At 38.7% G+C, this 25971-nt stretch overlaps 1 pseudogene; it reads left to right on the top strand.

Annotated features, from left to right (window-relative positions):
- LOC127637092 (merlin-like) overlaps positions 1-25971 on the top strand; it is a 37997-nt pseudogene that overhangs the window by 11651 nt on the left and 375 nt on the right.

Raw genomic sequence — 25971 nt, 5'->3', positions numbered from 1 at the left:
TGTTGATGCACCTGCAAAATCAATTGATTGGACATGATTTGGAAAGGCACACACCTGCCTAAGGTCAAAAACCAAGCCTTGAGGTAAAAGGAACTGCCTGCAGAGCTCAGAATCAGGATTGTGTCATATCACAGATCTGGGGAAGGCTACAAAAACATTTCAGCTGCATTGAAGGTTCCCAAGAACACAGTGGCCTCCATAATTTTTAAATTGAAGAAGTTTGGGACAACCAGGACTCTTCCTAGAGCTGGCCCCCCTGCAATTGGGGGGAGCACTCTTGTTGAGTTCCAGAGTTCATGTGTGAAGATGGGAGAAACTTGCAGAAGGACAACCATCACTGCAACGCTCCACCGATCTGAGCTTTATGGCAGAGTGGCCAGACGGAAGCCTCTCCTCAGTGTAAGACACATGAAAGCCTGCTTGGAATCTGCAAAAAAGCACCAAAAGGAGAAACAAGATTATCTGGTCTGATGAAACGAAGATTGAACTGTCTAGCCTCAATTCCAAGCATCATGTTTGAGTGGTGGTGGTGTAGTGGGCTGAAGCGCATAACTGTTAATCAGAAGGTCACTGGTTCGGTCCCCACAGCCACCACCATTGTGTCCTTGAGCAAGGCACATAACTCCAGGTTGCTCCGGGGGATTGTCCCTGTAATAAGTGCACTGTAAGTCGCTTTGGATAAAAGCGTCTGCCAAATGCATAAATGTAAATGTAAATCATGTCTGGAGGAAACAAGGCACTGCTCATCACCTGCACAATACCATCCCAACAGTGAAGCATGGTGGTGGTAGCATAATGCTGTGGTGGTGTTTTTCAGTGGCAGGAACTGGGGGACTGGTCAGGGTTAATATACAGAGAACATACAGACACATACAGAGATATACTTAATGAAAACCTGGTCCAGAGCGCTAAGGACCTCAGACTGGGCTGAAGGTTGACCTTCCAACAGGACAATTACCCTAAGCATACAGCCAAGACAATGCAAGAGTGGCTTAGGGATAACTGTGAATGTCCTTAAGTGGCCCAGCCTGGACTTGAACTTAATCAAACATCTCTGGAGAGACCTGGAAATGGCTCTCCACTGACGGTCCCCATCCAACCTGAGCTTGATAGGATCTGCTGAGAAGAATGGCAAAAAAACTAAACAAAAATTACAAATCTTGGTGTGCAAATATTGTTGCATCATACCCAAAAATATTTGAGGCTGTATTCACTGCCAAAGGTGCTTCAACTAAGTAATGCGTTAAGGGTCTGAATACTTATGTCACTGTGGTTGTGATGAGGAGGAGGGAGGGGCCGGGCTGTGACTAGGCACAGCCAGCCCCCAATCGGGCTAATCAGCTGAGGAGAGGGATAAAGGCAGCCAGTTGCGGCAGTTCAAGAGAGAGAGAGAGACAGATAGCCACATGCAGTTTCCGTGTATGTATTTGTGTCTTTTTGTTTAAACTAAATGTTACCTTGACTGTTCAGCCGGTTCCCGCCACCTCCTTGCCCATTTTAAACCCTGTTACAGTGGTATTTCAGTTTTTTCTTTTTGATAAATCTGGTTTTTGCTTTGTGATTATGGGGTATGGAATGTAGATTTATGTGAAATAATTTGAAGCATTTTAGCATAAGGCTGCAACATAACAAAATGTGAAAAAATTAAGAGGTCTGAATACTTTATGAGTGCATTGTACAAAGGTATAAATAGTTTGCATCAATGACGGTCTCTGCAGAGCTGTTTTGGTGTGCTCCGTTTCTTTGATGATTCTCATAGTTAATTGGCACACATTCCAATATTAAATGCAATTATTTGATACCACACCTCTCCAGGTGTTGAAATAACACAGACTGCTGGCTTCAACAGAAACATATACCTTCAATTAACAACCTCAGATCTTGTGGTTATTTTTCTTGAAAATCAACATTGTCATTGGAATTTTTTTTTCTCCTGGAACCAGGCTAGTGTTCTATTTCTTAAATGAAATATGAAAGGAGATTTTATAAGAATCGTAATCTTTTCCATAACACGATAGTTCATAGTGACTCTTTGTAAAGCCCCACAAAAAAACACCCATAACAACAACTCTTTTCAGCTCAGTTTCACTGACTGTTCCTATATGACTTAAGAATTGTGGCCACAATATGTTACTTAATGTTACATTGTGGCTATTTGCCCTTTTAATTTACAGTTCTTGTATTATCTGACGTCTTTAATGCATTGCAGAGGGCATGCAATGAAGATACAAATTCCCTGAGAAATGTAAGTAGCTTATCTTGCACGTAATGGGAGGTAGACCCACAAGCTGCTGCTTCAGAATGGCAATGCGCTCTGCAATAGAATGTAATGAACTCTCGAAAGATGCTAATGAAGTCTTGGGAGAGATTGGAGGGTTGTGAGTCTGTTCTCTCTTACCTCTGCCCTCCATTTATCTGTAGGTTGGGATAGAGCCATATGTTTGGGCGTGCAGATACTGTTAAAACTTCTCTCCTGGATGAGGTCTTATCAGGAACCGCCACCCTTCCCAAGCTGTGCTTTTAAAGTGCTGTGACATTTGTAAAGCAGACTGAAAAAGCTGGCTGTAATAGCCTGCACCTCTTTGACCAGTCACTGACACAATGCTTGTCAGATTTTTTTGTGTGAAGATTTTCAGGCTGATAATAAAATGTAAAGTAAAACTTCAAGGGATAGTTCACCCAAAACAAAAATATTCCTGGCATCATTTTCTCTCCGAACCATAACGGAGGTGAACTTTAGCCTTAGTCACCATTCATTTTATTTGTACGAAACAAAATGCAATGAAATTGAATGTTGACTGAGGAAACATCATCTTTTGTGCTCCATAGAAGAAAGTCATTCAGGTTTGGAACAGAGTCAATATGTTAACTTTAAAGAGGGACAATTGATTGTTTCTAATTGTTTTTTCATGCGTTCAACCTTGCGGTACTTGTGGCCTTGTCATTAAACGTTTTACTGTTTATTGTCGTTAAGTTTACTGGCATTCATTTTCTTAACTTGCATTAGCATACACATAGCTTTTAGCTACTACTCATTTGGCTAAGGTTCAATATTTCATCATCGTAATTTGACACAGGAACATGACTGGCAATTGAATACTTCACCTTTTAATGTTAATGCAAATATGCATTTATGAGTTGTATACACAAACAGCTTTTTGTGTTACCCAAAGAATAATTATTTTGTTCATCAAGTTCAGGGGTCTACTTTGAACTCAGGGTTTGATTTAATTTTATGGATTCATTCATTAGTGTATCAATTGCAGCATGTAGGCCTACTTACCAGACATTTTGGTGAATTGCTTGGATTGTATTTTTGTACCGTCATACTGGGTAGCCCCATTCACAGTGTATTCTCATTGATCCAAAATACTGCTCCACATTAGGGCTGCACTATTAATCAAATCAAATATTGATATTACAATTACAGCGGCCTCAACTAACAAATCATAAAAAGTGTCAATTATAGAATTCCATTTAGTTCTACTCCCATGGTGTTCATTGTAACCTATCAAATATACGCTCACTTTTTGTGACTAATTGATAAAAAGTTTTAATGGATTTGTTTTTCATTCTGCTAAAATGTTCAATGCAAATGCTACTCTTTACGCACTGTCGTGATTTTACTAACACATAAAACTATTTCAGTAACACATATGTTTTTGGATGTATAGCCGATATAAACATGACACACATTAAAAAGTATTTGAATATAAATACTATTAATCAAAATAAATTGCAATTATAATATCAAGGACAATAATCAATAATTATGTTTTTTGTTGTGCAGCCCTTCTCTGCATAGCTGTATGTTAGCCTTCACATTTGTGGTGTTGTGGTTCTGGGCATACACGTATGGAGCTAGGAGGGCAGCGAATAACCCCCACGTGGTAACAGGAGAATTGCAGTTTTGGTAAATGGTCTGCACTTAAATAGCACCTTTTTAACCTTAACAGTATTCAAAGCGCTTTACACTGTGACACATTCACCCATTCACTACACACATTCAGAGCTAGCCTGCCATTGGGAGCAACTTGGGGTTCAGTGTCTTGCCCAAGGACACTTTGGCATGTGGAGTCATGTGGGCTGGGATTCAAACCACCAATCCTGCGATTAGTGGCCAACCCACTCTACCAACTGAGCCACAGCTGCCCCGGCAACAATTGATCCTTGCGTAATATAGATTAAATAGATCCTAAATCAAGAACAAGCTGCAAACACATTGACAATAGACTTACAATTGTTTGACAGTCTGGAACTACAAAGAGCACTGAATAACAGGACAGATGAAGATAACTAAATGCAAAGCTGTTATACGTGATGTGGTGCTGGGGATAGAGGAGTGTGTTAAGTGCAGATTGCATCCATACAATAGAAAGGTAGCTGTGAGAGTAAATGAAGGGAGGGCCACTTTGATTGGAGCCTGAATTGGTAGACAACATGATCAGCTGATTGGAAGCTTGGCCAATGTGACCTGCCTGCACTAACGCTATGCTTGATTTTTAATTAGAGTGAAGTTTTTACAATTAATTCAGCTCAAACCACGTCAAGTGTAAACTCCATTTAAACTTTGTTTTGCAGATCATTTTAGCCTTACATTTCTATATAAACTACACTTTAAAATGTGAAAATCTTTCTTGGATTTGATAGCAATTCAAAACACACAGCGATGATGTCATTGACATTTTCATACTGAAGTGCAGTTGGTCTTGCATTTGTTTGCATGCTGAAATGTGATTGGTCTTTTTTTCCCCATCTATTTAAACCTCAATTGCTGCCTTTATATTGCCAAGCAGTTCTGGTGTGCTACATGCATGGTCATTTAACCAAAGCCTAAACCTTAAAAGAGTCATATTAAAATAAGAATAAAATTAAGATAAACTTGTTGCCTTACAGGCAGTAGAATTTACAGGAAATGCAAATCTAGTTTAATTTATTCATTCTTTCAGTCTAGATTATGGACACAAGAATTACATTGTTACAAACAGTTATGTAATGATTTCAGCCAGATTTAATAGTCTACGCTAGGATTCTGAGCAGAAGTTTTCAGGTCACCTGTTTTCCCCCACATCCCCATTTAGGATTCAACTCAACAACCCTCCGGCAACTAATGTGTTTCCTCAAACTCTGAGCCATCTGCTGTTTCATAAGTTCTTTAAAATGAAATGTTCTGCCTTTCATTTCTATCTTCAGTCACAAATGATGTCTGGGCTTTGCAGTCCATAGAGCTGGAAGGATACAAGCTCTGCAGGTTAACTAATGGCTAGTTGTGACCAAGATAGCTTTAATAAAAGCAATGCTCAGTCCATATATTCAAAATGTATCTGCCATAGTTAGTACTCTATGAAGTATTAAAGGTTGTAGGATTGAAAGTTAATTTGTTGCTGATCTGTTTTGCTATGTCAGAAAGAGGTCCTTATAGTGGGATTCTTAGACCATGTCCACACTAAAACGTTTTTGGTGAAAAATGTGTTGATTTTGCACTTTGATATTGCATTGAGGTTTACATCTCTCATTCACACTCAAACTGTGTTTTGCTCCATTAAAAAGAGACTTTTGAAAACACTCTGAAGTAATGAGTTTTCAACCAAATACGGATTAGTATGGACATGGCTTTAGTGATATTTTGAATCCCAGTTCACTAATATTACATCTTTCGCTGGTGGTGGAAACCTTCATTATTTTAATTATGTAGGAAGACAAGGGGGGCCTGGGTAGCTCAGTTACATTTTACATTTACATTTATGCATTTGGCAGACGCTTTTATCCAAAGTGACTTACAGTGCAGTTATTACAGGGACAATCCCCCCGGAGCAACCTGGAGTTAAGTGCCTTGCTCAAGGACAAGGTGGTGACTGTGGGGATCGAACCAGCAACCTTCTGATTACCAGTTTACCAGTTATGTGCATTAGACCACTACACCACCACCACCCCACAGTTAAAGATGCTGGAGTCGCGAGTTCAAATACAGGGCATGCTGAGTTACTCTAGCCAGGTTTCTTAAGCAACCAAATTGGCCCAGTTGCTATGGAGGGTAGAGTCACATGGGGGAACCTCCTCATGGTCCCTATAATTCAAGGTAGCCTGGAGAGGTGAGGTTACCAAGCCACATCAACTACTTACTAGGGTACCTCAGGGATCAGTGCTTGCGCCACTTCTCTTCTCTATATTCACTACATCACTGGGACCCATCATTCAGGCACATGGTTTCTCATACCACTTCTACGCCAATGACACACAACTCTACTTGTCTTTCCAGCCCAACGACACCACCGTGACTGCTTAAATTTTGCCTGCCTGGCAGACATCTCAGCCTGGATGAAGGAACACCACTTGCAAATCAATCCAGCCAAAACTAAACTCCTGGTCTTTCCAGTCAACCCTGCTGTTGAACACAACATCACCGTGCAGCTGGGTTCGACTAGAGTAAAGCCTTTAAAAACGGTCAGAAATCTAGGGGTAACCATTGATAACAAACTACATTTCATGGACCACATCTCAAAGACCGCAAGATCATGTAGATTTACACTCTACAACATCAGGAAGATAAGACCCTTCCTATCTGAACATGCCAAACAACTGCTTGTTCAGTCACTTGTCATAGCTGGACTGGACTACTGTAACACTCTCATTGCAGGCCTCTCTGCATGTACAATTAGCCCTCTGCAAATGATCCAGAATGCATCAGCACATCTGGTCTTTAATGAATCAAAGAGAGCACATGTTACACCACTCCTTGTCTCTCTTCACTGGCTGCCAGTTGATGCACGTATCAAATTCAAGGCTCTGATGCTGGCATACAGAACATTCACTGGGTCTGCTCCAACATGCCTAACATGCCCAACATAAAGTGGCACCAAAACACTTTCTCTTTCACTTTCAGCTTCATCATAATGTTGGTGGAATGACCATCCCAACTCCATCCGTGAAGCAGACTCACTCTCTGTCTTCAAAAAAACGACTTAAAACGTATCTTTTCCAAGAGCAATAACAAAAAATTATAATAATTTGCACTGGTATATGTCTTGAATACTATTCTGATCCTAGTGAAACTTTGTAATATGGCACTTTTGTACCACTGTCTCCTTAAGATGATTTGCTTAATGTTTTCCTCTTTTGAAAGTCGCTTTGGATAAAAGCGTCTTCCAAACGAATAAATGTAAATGTAAATAATGTGGTTTTAGCTCTCGGTGGGGCACGTGGTGAGATGTGCGTGGATGCTGTGGAGAATAGCATGAAGCCTCCACATGCACTATGTCTCTATTAACGCGCTCAACAAGCCACGTGATAAAATGCGTGGATGGACTGTCTCAGACGCGAGGCAACTGAGATTCTTCCACCGCCACCCGAATTGAGGTGAGTCACTACACTACCATGAGGACTTAGAGAGCATTGGGAATTCTAAATTGGGAGAAAAAGTATTATGTAGGAAGACAGTATGGGACATACAACCACATCATAAGATTGCTTATTGATTCCACAGAGCCCTTTGTCACATACTGTTTTCATTTCCATTTAAGTCTTCGCATCTGCGCAGGGTTTAACTGTTATGGAAAATAGCTGGATCGTGTCATGGATCGTGACTTTTCCAAGCCTTGAATCTTAAAAGTCATCTTAAAAGTCTAAAGTGATAATACTTTTTTTGTCATTATGCTGTGCTCTAAAATATTGACCAAATATTGCTCTTGTATAGAGCTTGTTTTTTGCAAGCCACATTGATGTTCGGTTTATGAACCGATTGCTCTTTTGCATAAATCGGTCAAATGTTTCTCAATTGTGATTCATTAGCAAATCGGTCTAAATCAAAATTATTTTACAAATTCTTACCTAGTATTCACAAATAATTGGAAAAGTCATTGTTTGTAAAAATTCGGTAACCTGCATCTGGCTATATTCATTACCTCAAAATTAGTGGTTGACCGATGTGGTATTTTCAATTGCCACTGCAGATGCTGATATCTAGAGAGCAGGATGGCTAATGGCCAATATAAATGGAGATAAACATTATTCAACTTAACAACAGCAAAATAGATGTTCACAAAATTTCTGAAGTGAAACAAATGAAGGAGGAGAGCTACTGTCCTCCTGAGGTTTCGGTGCTGTTAGCCTCGTAATCCGTCCATTCCAAGGTCAGCACACTATTTGACACACATGTTTTTTCTTTAAATCCGTTTCATTTTGATAGACACGCAGATGTCAGAGCATCACCTTAGTCTCCTGTGGATGTCCTTTCAAGGTCGGCATCTATCCCATTAAACTCTCAGCTCAGCCAGAGGTGCATTTTATTAAGGTGTCAGCTTGACTGACAGCTCAGGGGCAGCAAGAACATGCGATTTATCCAAAATCCTTGGCTAACCGCTCACACCTCAAATTGTGCGAATTTCAAATTGTGCAAATCCTTCTGTGTTTCTCTCTTGCTCTCTCTCTCATGTCAGACACAGAGGGAACACTAGATGGCTTTAAGTGCTTGACGGCAATCAGCTGAAGCTTTTGTTTGCTTTGTTAAAGCTATTTGTAAGCTTCACATGGTGAGACAGTTTGTTTAGCTGTTCGATGAGCGTTGTGCTGGTGTGCTTAAGGTCTGTGATTGTTTCTGAAGGCTTTTCCCTTAATTTGTACTTTGAAAATCCACAGCAAATAGTACACATCCAATGACCTTTGACATACTATTTTCAAAATACTATGATTATGTTTTTTGTCAGTTTGTTAAATATTGGCCGATGCCAATTCTGTAATCTAGAGAGCTGGGTTGTCAGTATGAAATTAATATTTAGATTATGTAATATCATTTAATTATAGCAAATTAGACTTGTACTGAAGTTAAATGAACATTTATTTTTTATACTGTTTGTTCAAAATTTCCCCCTAAAAACAGTTAATTATTTATAGTATTTTATAATATTTTTGAACTGTCATGAATTGCATTTCTGTTAATCGGCCAAGCAAATATGATTATTGCCTGATACAGTAATCTCAAAATGTCAAAATACCAGTCTATATTTGATTTGAGTCTGTCACTAATTATAAGCAAGAAGTCATAAGAGGCTGTGTTACACTGATTTTACCATAGTTAATGGAAGTTGTTAGCTACAATGCTAAGCGTTATCCTCTTAAAGAAATATTTTGGGTTCAATACAAGCTTAATTTACAGCATTTAAAATACACATCGTTTATAAATATAGCCACAAGACATACACATTATACACGTTAACATGATTTTAGCAAGATATAATTGCACAGTTTTTACCGGCGTTACACCAAAATGGAAATGAAGTTGTAATATTGAATATAACTTTACACTGATTTGATTAATAAGTAATTTCATCACATGAAAGTTATACGTCTTGTATATAATGTTTACGTCTTGTGGCTATACTTTTGAAACAGTGTGTATTTTAATGTTTATGGACTGGCTCCTGTTCACTTCCATTGCCTTACTGTAACTGCATTTTTTTTTAATAAGCGAAGGACAAGTCAAGTATTTTTTGTGGTAATAAACATTATTTTAAAAATGCTGTCGATTAAGCTGACAGAAACAGTAATATGAGAAATATATTTGTAATAAGTACAATAATTAATATGTACTTAATGGGGAATTCTTCCCCCAAGTAATATAGTTCATTAGCCAAACTTTTGGTAAAATTGTAGATATATAGAGCCAACACATTATTATACAATTCAATTGACTTGTGATCATAAGCGCGTCGATATTGGCTTTGAACGTAACCCATCCAGTTAGATCTTAGAACCAAAATGATCTGTTTAACAAATGTGTATAACTGTATAACTTGTATGATTTCTGTCCCCATATTAAACCACCAGTTGCAGGTTTGGTGTTATTCAAAGAGGCAGGAAGTTGAGGAAGGAAAGAGCAGAGAGAAAGAGGTGTAAAGAGACCGGGAGGAAGAATCAAAGGGCAGAAAAAAATGTCATAAGCAGAGACATACTTTTAAAAAGAAGGTTGATGAGATGGAAACTGAAAAAGATACCATATTATGACTGGCAAAGAGTTTTGATGGGCATGCACCACTGCAGAAAATGTGAAAATCTAGTCTTCGCAATGGTATCGCTTTCATCCAAAGCGACTTACAGTGCACATGTTACAGGGGCAATCCCCCCCGGAGAAACCTGGATTGAGTGTCTTGCTCAAGGACACAATGGTGGTGGCTGTGGGGGTCGAACCAGTGACCTTCTGATTACCAGTTATGTGCTTTAGCCCACTACGCCACCACAACTCCATAGTTGAGTACAATGTGTAAATGTGGATTTACAGATATCTCTCCAACATCCCTCTCTACTTATCCTATGCATTATGCCTCTTAAAAACACAGAGCTGTATATAATCTCCTTTTTATTTGAAAGCGTTTTAATGTGTTAGGCAACTATGTATTACCAAATTCAGTATAAGTGAAAGCCAATGGATATAATTGCTTCTTTTTACTCTGGACTCTGAGTCCATTATTCCCATTCTATGTTCCAAAATTGAATCGTAATTGGGCTCATTTTGTATTAATTTTGGTTCCACAGTATGGAGATTACAACCCTAATGTCCACAAGCTGGGCTTCCTGTCCCAGGAGGAGCTGCTACCAAAGAGAGTAAGTGTGATGTTGAGATGAGGGTCTCTCCCCACTAATTATATTCATAGACCTATAATGAGCCTGTACAGTTTCAATGGGCCTCCCGTAGGGCGTTAGATGTAGTGAAAGCTCTCTGCTGGAAGATTCCACTCACATGACCGTAAGTGCTGAGAAACAGTTTTTGTTTACACCACTGGCATTCAAAGTCATCTGGAGGATTTACATATTCTTACTTAACTAGATTAACTAGACTTAACTTCAGCTCAATTAATCATGTCTGTTTACTGTATTTTAGACAGTTTTAACACTTGGTCTGAATCTTACTTTGATTCAACTTGTATTATATGGCCCGAAACATGATTTATTTGGAAAGTTGTTTACCATCTCTAGACTGACTCATGAGTCACTTTTATGGTTTAATGCCAGCACCTAATATGAGAAAAAGGGTTATTATATTAGTCTGTCTGCTGTGGATGCATTGCAAAATAGCAATGCAACATGCTTCCCCAAGGGGTCGTTCAGACGGAACGTTTTCTTGCACTAAAAAAGCTACACACAACAAATATAACCGAATGCAGGTGTCTTATAAATGTCTATATAAAATCGAAGTTATTTTTTACTTAACACTGTGTCCAAAAGCACTTCTGCGTGAGAAGCATAAGCTAGTCCGGTTAGTCTTTGACATTGTTGACAACTGACCTTCACTCTCTGTGTGTGCGTCTTTCTATTTTTGTAGGTTATTAATCTGTACCGGATGACTGCATAGATGTGGGAGGAGAGAATAACGAAAGGAAGACTGCTGGACCAGACAACATTCCTGGCAGGGTGCTCAGAGGATGTGCAGACCAGCAGGCAGATTTTCTTACAGACATCTTCAACATCTCTTCAAGGCCACCACTGTCGTCCCCATGCCAAAGAAGTCTTCAGTGTCCTGCCTCAAGGACTACCATCCCGTCGCACTCACACCCATCATCATGAAGTGCTGGGAGACGCTCGTCATGAGGCACATTAAGACCCAGCTGCCCCCCTCAATATACCCACTGCAGTTTGCATATCGTCCCAACCATTCAACAGATGACGCCATCTGGCCCTCACCCACCTAGATAAAAAAGACTCACACGTTCGAATGCTGTTCATAGACTTCAGCTCAGCATTCAACACAATCATTCCTCAGCACCTGTTTGGAAACCTGCTGGTCCTGGACACCTCACTCTACAACTGGATCCTGGACATCCTGACTGGGAGACTCCAGCAGCATCTCCACCACCACCACCACACTGAGCACTGGGCCCCCCAGGGCTGTGTGCTCAGTCCACTGCTATTCACTCTGCTGACTCACGACTGTGCAGTAATGCACAGCTCGAACCACATCATTCAGTTCATCAGTGACACGAATGTGGTGGGTCTCATCAGCAAGAATGACGAGTCAGCATACAGAGAGGAAGTGCAGCGTCTAACGGACTGGTGTAGAGCCAACAAACTGTCTCAGAATGTGGACAAAACAAAAGATGGTTGTTGACTTTTGGAGAGAACAGAGTGACTGCTCTCCACTGAACTTCGACGGCTCCTCTGTGAAGATCGTCAAGAGCACCAAATTCCCTGGTGTTCACTTGGCGGAGAACCTCACCTGGACCCTCAACACCAGCTCTATTGCCAAGAAAGCCCAGCAACGTCTCTACTTTCTTTGAAGGCTGAGGAAAGCACATCTCCACCCCCCATCCTCACTACATTCTATAGAGGGACTATTGAGAGCATCCTGAGCAGCTGCATCACTGCCTGGTTTGGGACTTACACTGTTTTGCAAAGCCCTGCAGAGGATAGTGAGGACAGCTGAGAAGATCATCAAGGTCTCTCTTCCCTCCAACAAAGACATTTACAAAAAACAGCATCCGTAAAGCAACCAGCATTGTGGATGACCCCACACACCCCACACACCCCTCACACAAACTCTTCACCCTCCTGCCATCTGGCAAGAGGTACCAAAGCATTCGGGCCCTCACGGCCAGACTGTGTAACAGCTTCTTCCCCCAATCCATCAGACTCCTCAATACTCAGAGACTGGTCTGACACACACACATGTGTCCTGAGTTGCACTTTAATTATTGTCACTTTATACATGGCTGCTACCTTAATAACTGCTATGTCCATAGAACACATAGAAATCTCATAGTATGTTATGTTTACATTTGGCATTTTTAGAAACTGTCATCTTTTTGCACTACTGTGTACTGGTCGGTGCTGCACTGTCTCTCACTGTGCCTTTTGTCCTGTTAATCTTTAGTAATTATTTGTAGCTACCGTCCCATACTTTTTGCGCATGTTGCACGTGCACTTAATATAGGTATGTTATTTAGTCTGTGTAGTCTCATGTGGTTCTGTGTTTGTCCTATGGTCCTGGAGGAACGTTGTCTCATTTCACTGTGTACTGTACTAACTGTGTATGGTTGAACGACAATAAAAAACACTTGACTTGACTCTACATACATACATACAAATTTATTGAGGACTACAGTGAGCCCCTGCACCATCTGCTGGGAGAAAAGAGAATTGCAGCCCTGAACGGCACAAATAAATATGGCGCGGCCGTCGATTCATAGAATTAGAAGCAAAATACCTTTAAACTAGCTTTTCCTGGCTCGATTTTCAAAATGTAAGTGCACCGGCGATAAAACTCAAATATCTAGGAAAAGTCAAGTAAGTATGGCCCTGGAATTTGATCGAGTGCAAAAAATTTTTTTCTTTCTTAAAGCACAACGGTCAGATGACCACATGCTCGGCTCTTCTAGTGTTAAACTGCCGTTCAGCCCCATTGAAGAGACTGTAAATCTTTCCCTCACAGCCTCATTGTCAATCCCATTAAAAATCAAAGATGGCGCTAGCATGCATGCTAGCAAGGTCTATTGTAATATTGTTCCTCTTAGTATTGTAGTTCACACACCAAAATACATTACATTTTTCCACATTCATTTTATAGGAAAAAAAATAAAATAATTTTTCTTCTTGTGGGTGACTCTTCAGAAGTCACCCACAACTTGGAACAGTTGTTGACAGCATGGATGAGTCATTGACTTTTAAAAATGTGCTTTCCTATTTTAAATTTGGCAGAGTTTGGCAGCATTTTGGCTTGTTCAGGGTTTTTCCATCATTAAAAAAAAATTATTATATTAATCTTGTGGTCAGTGATTTACACGCAATATGGATCGCAAGCCATCACAGTCCCACTAGTGCTGCATGTGCCAAAATAACGTGTCAATAATGTTCCGTTAGAATGGTGTTAGATATTAGAAAATAAACTGTACTTGTTTGCTTCCAATATTCATAAAGATCCCTTAAATCATTAAGAACCTGATGAAAGAAAAACAAGGTTATGGAGTAAGAAACAAACAATTTAAGGTGCTAATTCAATTAAATAAGTTGTTAATTAAGCTTAGTTCGATTGTACATAGCACCTTAAAGTAAAACAAATTGTCGAATTCAAAAGGTTCCATATAGCTATTGCTAAAAATATCTTATATCCAATGTAAATACTTGTATGTTTAGTAGACTTACAAAAACACAGTTCACCTCTGCTTTTTGTTTAAACTATCCCTTTTAGTTGCAAGGACTGCAGGACTTAATATTTTATGTGTTCACTTTATTTGTTTAAAGGTCACAATCAAATGTAAAAAATACTTACTTGAGGGTCAGAATGGCTCAGATTCATAAATAAATGGTTATATTCAAATTATACGTTTATGCATTTGGTGATTGAATAACGGTTCTCTTTGAAGAAAATTGTGAAACATTGAGTAAAATATCGCAACACACCAAAAATAAATAATATCGATATTATATTGTTTCGCCAGTTAACTTGTGATTCCCACCCCTGTTATTTTTTCCCATGAATGACACTTAGAATGTTATTTTAGTTTAGCAAACGTTAATGTTATTTAGTTTTACTGGGCTTTTTTTTCCACCCTCTCCCTGACTTTTAGAATTAAATCGCCATAAGTATTTTTGTGATTTTGACTGCTCGAGTACTTATCAGATAAATCAGCCAATTACTTTGGATTGGAAGGGGGCGATAACATTCTGTTACACTATTTTTAATCGTTGGTCTATGTACATGGGCGTCAGATGGAAGTTTTTGGTCATTATGTAAAGTCCACATCTCGTTTTTAAGACGTTTGTTGCAATTTTAAGATTGTGTCATGTTTAAAATATTTAGTTGTATAAAAATGTCAAATATTACTGGTGCCCTTCCCTAGAATGAACAGGTTGTTTTCACTACTGGACCTTTATTATTTGTAAACTATATGCAACTTTCTAATACTCTGACTATATACAGTATTACTATTTATGTGTAAATTATGTCTCAAATTATGATTTGTTAAATTTTTGCATATGAAATGACAGTAACAGTTGCAGTAACTGTGTTTAATAAGGGTTTATGTAAATCTAGCCTTGTTGTGCTATTTCATTTAGTATTATCATTTTAATTGTGTGTGTATGAGTCATTGTGTTCAGTGCAAAAGTCACTTTAAGTCGTGACCTCTAATTCGTGCAAGTTAGACGGTCTCATTAAAGCTCTGCAGAGGAATAGATTTTATTTTTGTTTCTAATATACACTCTCTCTCCATTCTGCCTTTTTGTTTATTATTTTGTGTTCTGCAGAGATGAAGCAGAGATGGAGTATTTAAAAATAGCTCAGGATTTGGAGATGTATGGGGTCAATTACTTTTCCATTAGGGTAAGAAATGTCTCTGCTGCTGTATGACAGTAACGATCTGAGCCAGCACTCTGGGTTTGGACAGCTAAAGACATTACAGCCAAATGCTTGAATGAAACTTTTATTAATGGTGACCTAATCACCTCTCTCTAACATCATCACATAGTTAGAAATGATGGAGACTTTGTGTATAGCATTTCCTTTTGTGTCTACCCTACTTGAAACGTTGAATAATTATTTCTGCCTCTTTGTTTGATTTATCACTTCTGCCAACCATGTCACATCTGTTTGATTTTGAATAACCATAGCAGTGTTTTGACAGTATAATTAAATAGAGTGAACGTTTTTAATGTCTTTTTGTTTTTTTTAAGAATAAAAAAGGAACAAGTTTACTGCTGGGTGTTGATCCTTTAGGTCTCCACATTTATGACCCAAAGAACAAACTATTTCCCAAAATCTCTTTTCCCTGGAATGAGATCAGAAATATCTCCTACAGTGATAAAGAGGTACTCATTTTGGAAACAATTTCTGCTTATACTCTAACCCATTTTTTAATACTTGGAGAGTGGTTTAATGTTGTTTATGCACTAATTTCTCTTTCCCTTCTCTATGTCTTCAGTTTGCTATTAAGCCCTTGGATAAGAGGGCAGATGTCTTCAAGTTCAACTCTTCAAAGCTCTTAGTCAATAAACTGGCGAGCATTCCATGATGTAATGCCTGGATCAACATTAAATGTCTAACCAAAAACTGGTGGTGTGGCATAGTAGTTAAAGATTTGGGCCAGAAGTTTGAAGATTCAAACGAAAAATTGGTTTGGCACAACTGTTGGGTGAGTAAATAAATAATCGTCTTTTGGGGAACTATACCTTTAAAAATAAGGCATTTTTGTTTATTTGAAGATTCCTCAGCTATGCATCGGAAACCATGACATCTTCATACGAAGGCGCAGAGATGAAGTCACAAGCTAGAGAAGAGAAAATTGCCAAACAGGTCAGAGAAAAAGTGAATTAATGATTTACTGATTAAGAGCAACAGAGAGAGATTGTGTCTGTTCTTTTCTATATACAGTAGAGATTAAGCTTCCATATTTTTTCACAACCCTGATGGTGGGTTTCTTTGCAATTCAAGTAGGCCTAACGTATGTGTATAAGAATGATTGCAAGAAATGATTGCACTTTTTAAATACCATGATCTTGCTTTGGAGAGCTCAGGAATTGCAAGCCTAAGTCCTCAATCCTTCACTAGTAAATCTAAGACTTAATGGTCACCAAATGCATTGATTTTCCTGTCGCACCCTCAGGCTCCTCAAACCAGGTGCTGAAATTGTGATCTACTAAACCCATTTAGCTGTGTAGCAATCCTAGTGAAATATGGATGAGCTTTTTGCAACCTCTCTCTGTAGATTGAGTGTCAGAGTTTGGTGAGAGAAAAACAGTTGCGAGAGGAGGCAGAGAGAGCTCGTGATGAGCTGGAGAGGCGACTGCTTCAGTTTACAGGATAAAGCTCAATTGTCCAACGAAGCACTGAAAACATCACTCACACTCCGTAAACTTTCCATAATAGCTTCTACACTTGCAGGAGCACTTCATTCCAATATCTATGCATCTGAGATCTTGGTATTTGCAGCTTGTGAGCCTCATGCAGTCTTGTGGCTCAAGTCTCATTTTTAAAAGTTACATTTCTTTTAAATTGATCATCTTAAACATGGCAATGATGTCATGAAACGCAAAAAATTAGGGCTGTTAATAGATTAAAATTTTTATCAAATTAATTGCATTAATAAAAATTAGTAGAGAAAGGCCCAAAATAATAATTCTATATATGTATAATGATTCAATAGTTATAAATAATTATATTTGAATAATTATAAATACAATGCAAATTATACATATAATAATCCTGACAATTAAAATGCATTACATTACTGTGGCAGACGAGTAAAGCATTAATAAGACAATACAAAAAGTGGCTTAAGAATGCAACACATTGTTTATTTCCATATATCATTGAACATAAGCCTGTCATTGACCTGCAGTCTACAGCAATCCATTTTGCAGTTGAATTTGTCAATCTGTTTGTGTTATGTTTATGATAAGGAGTTTCTAAGGACACGTCAATGTGTATATACCTCAGATGGACACTTTTGATACATTTCACTTGGGTTGCATCGCATCATAAACACTGCATTTTAGGTTGCGTTGTCAAGTTGAAAGAAGTTTGAAACTTGTTATCCCTGCATTCAGATTTGCGCCCTGTCCAACTGTGTTTGAATGCAAGAACACGTCTCCGGCTGTGTTCGAAACAAGGAAAATGCTGCCTTTGTAGGCTGTATACGGAGGCAGGATGAAAATAAGAAGCTTTTCAAACTGTTCAGAGATCAGTTTCCTTAATGCCTCCTACACACTACATGAATTTCAAAGAGCGTCGGATTATGGAACCGTTCATATTACACAACTGTCTGTCTTGTCATGGAAGTCGTAGCGTATTCGAAAGGCGACAACAAAACATTTCACCATTGATGAATCCCTGACGACTCTGTCTGGACACCAAATTACGTTTCACAACGGAGTACACATGAGAAGTGATATGAGATACGAAAACAATTGTATGATCATATGTTATGCATTTCAGAATGTGATGTGTATGTTTTTAATTGCCTAAAGGCATCTTATATTTTACTGGTTACAATATGAAAAACTCTTCTCTTTCTCCACCCAGTTGTGGTACAGTTCAGAGGAAACATCAAATAGGCGCTGGTGCTCCTGCCAATGTTCCACACATTTTTCCACCATTTCTTTGGTCCAATGAGACTTTATGCTAGTTGATGTTCTGTTACAGGTACATCAGGACTCCTCCCACTGAAACTTCCCACCCTGTTTCTTGCTCTCTCGTTGGCTGTAGGTCAATGCTGTATTTGTATTCAGTCAAAACATATTTCGCTTTGAACGATTTGGAATCGCAGACATGTCCAGATATTTAACATCCTAGATATCTCGCTGATGTCGGCGACGCGTAGGCGCTTCTCTCAAATCGCGTCTTTGATAGTTCATACATTGCGTTTGTTGCTCACGGGAGCGAGTTCTGATTTGCTTACGATTTCGGGCTTTTGTCGGCAATCTCCACAAAACTGTCGGCTAGCGAAAATCGGGCTTAAAATTGTGTAGTGTAAACTCGCCATAAGAGTTCCATTAATTCAAATCAGCTGTCAGTTAAGCCATTAGCTGATTAGGCAGCAAGTCGCTATTGTCAAGCAAGCCTGAGTGTGGTTTTGTTGTCTGTACTACTGCACGTTGCCTACCCAGAGTTTTGCTTGGTGCCCCCTGCTGAAAACAGGTAGTACTTCAAACTTGAATGACTCCGATGGTAGGAATATGCTATTGTACGGCCCGGTGACATGATTAATTGCGTAATTTTTTTTACACTTTATTCTTTATTTAATTAACCACAGTTAATGTGTTAAATGGATAGCCCTACTTAATATAGCGAGACGCGGTGCTATGGTAAAAGACGTCCATCTAGTGCATGTGCATTTCCATTTAGAAACAAAAAGCAAACCGACACATAAAAAGGGTTCTATGTGAATGGGACAAAAGCCACCAAATAGCTATTTAGGTATTGTTTTAGGCTACTGTTGTAGAGGATGTAGCCTTTCTAAAAGAGTGTGTATAGTTTAAGCAAAAGGAAAGAAGCATTACAATTGGGATACACATGACCAGAGAATCTGGACAGACTGTTCTCACATCTAAATTATATTTTGTTCACGTACCTTTCAGAAAGTAGATAAGATTTGCAAGATATATTTGGGAAGAATGTACTGACCTAGTGACTATTTCTGTGGCACAAATGTGTTAGACTGAGCTTTATGTAACAGTTTCCTGTGAGATTGCACAATGTTGCAGACAGTGTGAAAATGTTTAAAACAGCAAAACTTGAATCCAAGGTTGAAAGTTACTTCTAGTATACAGAATAATTCAGCAAGAGTCAATTAATAATAATGCTGCATTGGTGTACTTGCTATATGTTCTCCATTTAATGGCATCAATCAGCAAACACATGAAATGAAGCATTTCAAAATGAACCAAGGGTTCAATCAGACACAGAACATGTGAACGTTTGCTTTAAAGGAAGTCATCTTATGTTTGTAGGCCAGGGTTATAATAGTTTTTATTTTTGAATGTGTTTCATTTTTTTGTATTTTATTTTAGGATTGTGTAAATTGCCTAAAATGCCTAAAACGTCATAAGTGTCAATGACAGATTAGGATGTTTAAAGGGAAAATAGCATAGTTCAAATATTTGATCAGTTTTGTACTCAACAGTATTTATAAAAACATTCAATTGAATTAGTAAAATGTAACACAATAGAGTTAACAAAGTGTTTTTTGCCAAGTAAACCTGTTCTTACCCCTAAAAATGTCATGTGGTGCGATTGAAATATTAATTAAAAATAATATTTTACCTTATTATTTTAACAGATTATAAGTAGTTTTGAAAATGAGTTAGTAATTTTCATATTTTTTCAGATTAGTCCCTAAGGTGTTTGTGATATGTACAGATCTTTTTTTTCTTCTTTAAAACCCATATAATTATTTGAAAAAGTAAAATAAACTGATGACAAGAGGTTAAAACTATCACAACTCAAACATTTTATAACAGTTCCATGGACATAATGTGCTTTAGTCTTCAGGGTTTTTCCTGCATAGAGAATTACTAGCCAGCCACCTCCATCAAATTTCGTGCTGCCTCCGGCTGTCTAGAAAACTCTGCTGGGAGTCTTCGTGGAAAACACTAACAAGCATTGCACTTGGTGGATTGTCATTTGTAACTGAAAATCTCAGCAATAATAATACAAAAATACCTTTGTCGAATAGTCGCTTGATGTCATTTATAAAACTATAACGATGACAAGCGAGACGAGGAGAGGAGCACTGCAGCTCAAGTGTCTGATAGAAACACAGATTACAGCTTGGAGATATATCATTCTCTGTGTGGTCAGAGGTCGAGGAAGAGACCCAATCTAAGAGGGAGTCGAGTCCGGGAGAGATTTAAAGTTCCGCCGGGTGATGTGCACTCTAACAAGGAGACACTCGTCTTTAGTGTGTAAAGTGGATTGTATGTTTAAAATGTATTTACCTTACAAAAAGTAAAATAAAAATTCATTTGTGGTCTTATTTGATTTTAGTTTGATTTTAAGTCATGTATTTTAATTTTGTTTCAGTTTTTCCAATTATACAATTTGTTTTTCTATTTTGAAAATTTTTCCTTTTTTGTTTGCTTAACAAATAATAACAACAGTTTATGCATTTTGTTCAAAGTGTGTGGTCTCTCTGCCCTCAGTTACGCTCAGAGGAGACTGCAGATCTTCTGGCGGAGACGGCACAGATCCCTGTGGAGGAGGCCAAGCTGTTGGCTCAGAAAGCAGCTGAGGCAGAACAGGAGATTCAGCGCATTAAAGTAAGTGGGCATTTACCTAGTGACTCACTAGCTTTACAAAGACTATTCTTCAAGAACTTTTGAGCACTGAACATGCACTGAATTATTATTAAAAATTGACAGTGATTCGTACAGAAGAAGAGAAGAGACTCATGGAGCTGATGATGTTAGAGGCTGAGATGCTTGCACTGAAGATGGCGGAAGAGTCCGAAAAGAGGTATCATACACAAACACAAGCGCTGGGTATTGGGAACTACCAATACTACTAAAGATACAATTCTGCACTTATTGTGATAAATATGTCATGATTCAGTACATTGCGATGCATCATAATATCACAATTGGATTACAATTGAAACTGCACAAGAGAGACTTCTGTAATAGAAGGAGTGAGCTTTAAGGTTTGGTATCCATGTCTCTGGTGCATCATTAACTGACTGAGAAAGGCCGATCTGCTTATTTAGATAATTTGCTGCTTAATTATTGAACTATTGGACATGATATGAATGCACAAATAAATCATAATATTGATACAAGAATCTGTACAATATGGTAAGGAAAATTTAGTAACTGTCCATGACTAAAATATACATATTCATTCTGGCTTAAGTTCGGGCATTCTTTTGTCTTATGGCTACTTGGCATGCTACTATTACAGTATAAGCAGTATTTATTGGTTGACCAATGGTCCAATGGTGCAATGGTGAAAGAGAATTAAACTGTATTTGAAAATCTCTATTATTAGCAAATGTCTTTTACCATCTGTTTGGCCTTTTTAACAGCCTAATAGGGGATGTTGCATTTAAAATATTCATGTGTATCATTCTTTTCTTTATAGGAATTATATAAAAATCACAAAGCCAAAACGTCGACTTTCTAAATTTTGACTTCTTCTTCAAAGAGGTTTATTTACGAATGACTGATCTCAAAGGGGTAGTTCACCCAACTTGACTTTCTTTTGAGGAAAACAAAAAGGGACATTTTTAAGCCTTTCCCTTCCAAAGAAAGCAGTGAACTAGAGCTGTAAAGCTCAAAATAGGACAAATAATAACCAAAAAAGAACCATAAAAGTGGTCCATACAATTTGTGTGCTATATTCCAAGTCTTAGTAAACCATACCATACACTCACTGAGATTTTTATTAGGAACACTATGGTCCTAATAAAGTAAAAAAAAACATGCTTTGTGTGAGGAATAAGGCTAAATTAAAAATGTTCCATGCTTGTGCATATTTGAGCCTTATTTGTGCAGTGTCATTATTTTCTTAACACTTAAGTCGATTAAAAAGTAAATGAAAAGTCATTTAGGATAAAAAAAAAAAAAGTATTGGTGAAAAGCAAGTAACTCTGACAACTTAAAACGTTATAATAGACAGTCCAAATCATCCTCTCACAATTGGACCTATGCTGTTGGCCCTTCTCAAACCCATCTTCTTTGGGCCCCTAGTTAGTGTGTGACGCTGATGATGTCACAGTTCATGTTTGAAAAGCTTTTTGATTTGTTGTGTGTGAAAGTAGCAATTTTCGAGTTGAGAATTCAATTTTTTCCATTTCTACCTGAAAATTGTACTGTGGAGATCCCAGTAGTGTGTCCACTTCAAAGGGTTCAAACCTTGAGTAAATTACTCATGGATCTGTTTTCTGCAGGGCAAAAGAGGCCGACCAGCTGAAACTGGACCTGCAGGAGGCGAGAGAATCTGAATGCAGAGCCAAGAACAAACTGCTAGAGATCACCAGCAAATTGCCCTACTCGGTATTCACCTATCCCTTACCATAACGCACACCAGCGGGGGACCGACTCTCACACCACAGGGCCCCAAACGTTTTAACATCTCCACCAATGACATTACATCAACGCTTGTCTTTCTTTATCGTCCGAGATTCCGAAGCCAGTCCAACTTTAGAGAAAGGGAGGGGACAATTTTCTGCCTGGAAACCTCATTTCAGTGCAATTGCAATGAGGTTCTTTATTATTATCCTAAGTACTTAGGAGATCTGTTCTTTCTTGCTTTAAAAGCTAACTGGATTCTCTTGACATGTACGGTGAGTTAAGAGGTGACCGGAGGTCAATGCATCATTTTAAACATTAGCTCTCTCTCTACGGGTGGTTAATGTTAAATCGGTATGACCACATAAAAATCCAGAAGGCATTTCAAAGTATCGCCACTGTCTGAGTGTATTGATGTCTTACTGAGAATTTTCAAAGTGCTTTTTTTACCCTGAAGCCTCACATGTTCTTTTGACAAATTCCTGTGGATGGCTAAGGAAAACCTGAGGTTGGATTTGTTTACATAAACGGTCCTGCCTGAGGAAAAAGAACACCATATATGAAGCTCATACTAGCTCCTTGATTTGGCCAATCAAATGCTGCAGAATTATCTTTCTTTTTTGGCTGATGAAAGCTAGTCCAATCCATTCCTGATGGATAAAGTCCCGCACAACATGTTTCACTCAGATATATGCCACATTACGGAATTAAAATGGGTTACAAACTACCATGTTTCTTGTTCACTTCATTTGTTTGTCCTTTCCTACAGATTTTGTAATGGAGGTTGTTGAATACATTGTATCTTTCTCTCTTTCGCTCCCTAGCCTGCAGCATTGTCTGCCAACGGTCTTCCTCCTTACGGGCCGAACTTGAACTTCAGCATGGACAACCTGAGTTTTGACTTCAAAGATGCGGACATGAAATGGCTGTCCATTGAGATCAAGAAAGAGAAGTGAGTGCAGCCCATTTCAGGCTTCAGTCCTTCCTCTTCACAGTCTCTCTGCTGACTTCACATCTGTCAGCTCTTTTTTAGTCCAGTTTGGACAATTGAAGTGGCATGACCATATTCAGTTGCATCAAATATAATTTTTGTATTATTATTTTAATTCTGTTCACACCAAGTCAGATACGATTGAATAAATCAAAAGCATAATAAATTGCATGGGATATTGAATAGTAACAGGTCTTTATCACAAAATAAGCCTTCACCACTGAAAGTGTTCAAGCGGCCATCTTGGTATGACCAAACTCTAATAGAGGTTCAATGACTGACAGGCAGAAACACCCTTGATGCATGGCCGGCGCTGAATCAGCTGATCAGCGGGAGAGCGAGATAAAGGGGAGCCAGAGGTGCCAGTTCGAGAGAGAGAGAGACGCACGCGGCTGCGTTGCATGTGTGTCTGTGTTTGTTTTATGTTGTTTTAAGTTTGAGTTTTACATTATACTTTATTTACTGTTCCTGCCTCCTCCTTGCACATCCTTGAACCATTACAGTGATGCTGAAAACCAGGAGGGAGGAGGGATGCGATGTCATGGAGTCTTCGCCACTGCCATCCGCCAGGGGAGCAGCTGCAGCCATCTGCCTGGGGATGGAGAAGTCATTTCTGGCCACCGAGACCCGAAGGAACCGCTACCATCTGCCGGGGGAGGAGCGAGCTGCCGTCCGCAAGATGGCAGAGGGGGGTTTGAGGACTGGGCAACAGCGCGTCCGAGAGCCGGCGAGCAAGTTCTACCATCTCTCTCTCTCTCTCTCTCTCTGTGTCTCCGCTCACCCTTTTCCTCTCCCCGTGCCTCCCCTAGCCTCTCCCCCAGGTTCACAGGAGGTGGGGAAATAAATTAGCCCTCCCTCAAATTTTTCTGTGCAGTTGTGATTAGGTAGTCACTCAAAATAGCCAAACCGGACAGTCGACACGAGTGATGTAAAGATTTGCGTCATCCATGTTTGTCACTGGATGAATATGTCCTATGAAAAGCTAGATAATTTTTGACGGATGGGTTGTGAAGCTAATGAACAGATGAAAACAAAGATATGAGGGTTGTATATATCCTTGATGCCGATTCGCGAAGGTTCGGAGTGGAAAACCGTGGACTTTGTTTGTTTGTGTTTGTGCTTTTACCCACATGTGCAGTTATAGTGTGTTACTGCTGTACTGTCGATAAAGAACTCTGCTTTTGGACCCGCTATCTGATCCACCCTCCTCTGCTTCAGTCACCATCACCGAGGGCCTGGAGGAACCGTTCAACTGAACATCCAGGGGGCTCGGACATGTCATTCAAGCCAAAATGAGACCCCAGTTTTGCTCACCGTAATTTAGACTCTGGAGCACATGTGCTCCCATTGCATTCACTTTTTTTCCACTGCTTTTTGTACAATTAACATTAGAAGCAGGTGTGCTCCAGACTGACAGTGATCGAAGCTGGGGAGAGCGAGGCTCCCTGGCTTGAAGCAGTGGCTAAAGACCCTGGGTGAACGGCAAAGCAAAAGCTCTGAAAAATGACTGTCAATTTGCATTTGTATGGGGAAAAAAACAGAAGCATCTTTATTGTAAGTAAAAGTTTATTTCCATTGCAACATTTCAAATTGCAATGTTCTTTTCACATTGTTTATAAAATGCAGAAATATATATGGAATGCATTATAATATATTCCCAAATAATAATAAAAAAATGATATCTTCATGTATATTTTGGTTTGTGTGGTATTTTTTACATTTAAATATTTGAACCACTTTGATCATTGGTTTACGGTTACATCAAGTGGTCTATTGGTGCCTCCAAGTGGCCTTTTTTGGAAGTATGCTTAAATAAATAATTATGGAACAAGGTTTTTGGTCATATCAACTTCAAAATTGTGTCAGACATTGATCAGACATGTGGCTTTGTATCCGATGTGTTTTTGGGGCACTGCACATAGTCTTGCATAGGCTATATATATATATATATATATATATATAAAGTATTTTATAAATAATATTTGTGGTCTCTATTCAAAATATTTGAATATCTCAAATTTCTTTATACTACAATGATACATTTTTACTCTTGAATAACAAATGTGTCTACTTCCAAATCAGCCCAAGTTTGTGTTTGTAGACCAAAGGTTTCAAGAACTGGAAGAGTTTTACTTTGAGTGTGTAATTTTCAAGCTCATGCACAAAAAGAGGCTGGATGTTAATAGGTTAAATAAATAATTACACGTGTAGGACGTTTGAATTGTAGGGATGTACATGTAGATGTCAGATATAAAATAGGTGATTGAATGACTAATATTTACTCTCTGAAATGAGATGATTTCCTATTAAGTCAATAGGGACATTGGAATGTTTAGGCATAGCAATATGGCGGTGCAGTGGCTTCACTGTTATGATGTCATGAGAAATTTTAAAAAGTCTCTGATGAACTTTACCAAATTGTTTTATGTATTCTTCGCTTCTGAACAACTCTATCTTACACTTACAAGTTGGAATTGCAGTGCAAATATGGTTTG

Source organism: Xyrauchen texanus, chromosome 4, assembly GCF_025860055.1.
Source record: "Xyrauchen texanus isolate HMW12.3.18 chromosome 4, RBS_HiC_50CHRs, whole genome shotgun sequence".
NCBI classification, from domain to species: domain Eukaryota; kingdom Metazoa; phylum Chordata; class Actinopteri; order Cypriniformes; family Catostomidae; genus Xyrauchen; species Xyrauchen texanus.
The sequence above is the reverse complement of the archived record's forward strand: the minus strand, read 5'-3'. Positions and strand labels throughout refer to the sequence as shown.